We start from the raw sequence: 2,629 nt of genomic DNA, 5'->3' as shown, positions 1-2,629 counted from the left end.
TTTGCCATGTTCATATTATGCAGGGTCTCAAGTCCTTTTTTTTTTCAGTGATGTTTATTTGCTTGGACATATTTGGTAAATTGAACTTTAATGTCATTTGTAAGCAAGTCTTGTTCTTGTTGAAATATATTTGAAATATCTAAAAGATATTTCAAGTGTTCACACATGTACAGTCGTGGACAGAGTTGCTGTTGGGATTGTTTAGAGGAATGAATCAGTGGTGTTTATCTACATGCACATATTTGGTGAAATTTTAAATTGAACTGTTATGTTGTTTGTAAACAAGTCTTGTTCTTGTTGAAATATATTAAATATTTCAAGCATTCACACAGTTGTGGATAGAGTTGATGTTGGGATTGTTTACAGCAAAGAACTAAAATAAAGCCTCCTATTTAGGGGTGAAGATTCCTACTTTTGGCCACTGTCCTTCCTATTTCCTGGGTACACTCAGTTGTCACCTGACACCCTGATCCCTGAATGACATCTAAACAATTAAGGGGTCCAAAATGGTACCAAAGGAAAACTTAACCACAGCATACGGTAGACAAACTCAAATTCCCTTAAGCAAAGCTTTGAAGCATTTTTGAGTGGCAAGTGAAATTTTTGCATGGATGTGGGGGGAGTGGGGTGGGGAAGGGGAGGGGGTGGTGGTGGTGAGTGGACTTCAAACCCGAAAAAACATGCTTGATCCATAGGCCATAGGACACATTGAACTTTTTAAAAGCATCATAGACATTTCCACCTTTATTATTGTCACATGATTAATTGCAGTTATGTCTCAAAATAATATAAACATTATATTAGTACCCTTTGGCCATTACATCATTCAAATAGCAGAATATTTTGTGACAAACATTGAAATAACAATGTGCTTAAAGAAAATATTCCCTTTAAGACTAGGCAAAGTATTCCTGCAAGGTAGGGGGTCTAGATTATAGAATTCTGATGTTGTGTTGCCATACAAGCATGTTAGGGCGTTTCTTAGTACAGCACAAACTAGGTACATTTTCCCCACGGCTGAGAGACCTATCTTAAGGTTTTTTTTTGAAATCAATAAATTTAAAATAGTTGACTATATCATTAAATAGCCACTCGACAGAAACTCTTAGAGGACTCATAGATTTATTAAACAGTTCCATTCGTGGTGTAAGACGCATGTTTCGGAATGGAGCCTGAAGATGCAATCTTAAAGGGTAGGCTGGATCTCCATAGAGGCACATTGGATACAAAATAGGCCCAGGTGTGAAAGCAAACTGCTGTAGATCATCAAGAAGATGTGAATCATGCAGCATCGCAGCATCGTGGCGCTTTCCCTCTACATAACAAAATCACAAAACATGTTATTCCACTAGTACAAGAACTTCTTTCGACTTCCCACCTTTAATAAATAATAATAATAATAATAATAATAATAATAATAATAAACTTTATTTCCGAATACCCTAGCTCTTCCCAGAATAAGGGGAAAAAAAGACAAACAAACTGAAGAAATATAAAAACATTCATGTTTTCCCTCTTACCAACTGGTCCAAACATATTTCCAATCATTCCATTCGGAAGTGCCACGGACTGGAATTTAATGGCGTGCACCCTTTTATGGCCATTGTAGACTATTCTCTGATTTTGACCTGGCTTACTAATCGGCCTAACAGTTCCATCAATAAAGCCAAAACAGTTCTCCAAAGGGGAACCTTGAGCTGTGATGGCTGTCGCGTACTTGTCAAGCGCACGAGGGTTAAGTAGGGCGTCATTCCACTGAAGAATTCTGTGGCTATGCATCTGGTATATGAAATCAACCATGTAGTTGTTGATCATACATAGTACTGGAACGGGCTTCGCAAATCTGGGTATCATATCGGCATACCGACAAGGATATGCCAGTCTCTTGAGTACAACACAAAGGGCTTCCAGGCCACTACAAACACTTCTTTGATAGCAAGTTATTACATCAGGTACCTGTAGAACGTCGTTGTTTGTGAAATCGAAATTCCGACAAGCACTCGTCGTTCTCCAGCATATCAAAGTCAAAATAGTCATAGGATTCGTACGGAAGATCCAGATTTTTTGACTTGTTTAAATCGTATAATAGCAAAAACTCTTCATCGTTTATCACTCCTTGAGAGTGGCTTATCAGTAGTTGATTTCTAACTTCTTTTAGCTTAGGCATATTTAACAGAATGCGAATGTCGGTCGGCGTTGTCGTCGGATTCTTGTTGTGACCGCTTAACCATTTCTAAATACGCGCCAAAACCGCGTCGTCTCCCCAGACCTTTCTCGGTTTCCCAGTCCCCGTTGCGGTTCCCGTTGTCGGTGCTTAAAGTCCCTACTGTCAGGATCTTCTCCATGGCCGTTATCTACTAGTAGGCTTAAATGACTCTTCAGAGACCAGTGTTGGGGTTTCGAAAAATAACATCCAAGGACGGAAGTGTCAACAAATACAGCACCTCATTCATTGCTCTGAATGTGGTTTCTGGCTCCGAAATCCCTAGATAAACTAACGTTACTGGTTTTCCTGTTCTTGTGACCTGAATTTCTTTCACTTTGTCAGTGTTTTGTTCCTGCTGTTTGTGATCATATAAATTCATGAACAAGTGTGTCCATTTCTACAGCTGATCTTGGTTATTCCGTG

The 2,629-nt window shown here is 39.0% G+C and overlaps 1 pseudogene; it reads right to left on the bottom strand.

Moving 5' to 3' along the window:
• Positions 1-896: 896 nt before the first annotated feature.
• On the bottom strand, positions 897-2,317 carry LOC144647836 (uncharacterized; annotated as a pseudogene).
• Positions 2,318-2,629: the final 312 nt, after the last annotated feature.

This window comes from Oculina patagonica, chromosome 4, assembly GCF_052425735.1.
Source record: "Oculina patagonica isolate OP01 chromosome 4, crgOcupat, whole genome shotgun sequence".
In the NCBI taxonomy this organism is placed as follows: domain Eukaryota; kingdom Metazoa; phylum Cnidaria; class Anthozoa; order Scleractinia; family Oculinidae; genus Oculina; species Oculina patagonica.
The sequence above is the reverse complement of the archived record's forward strand: the minus strand, read 5'-3'. Positions and strand labels throughout refer to the sequence as shown.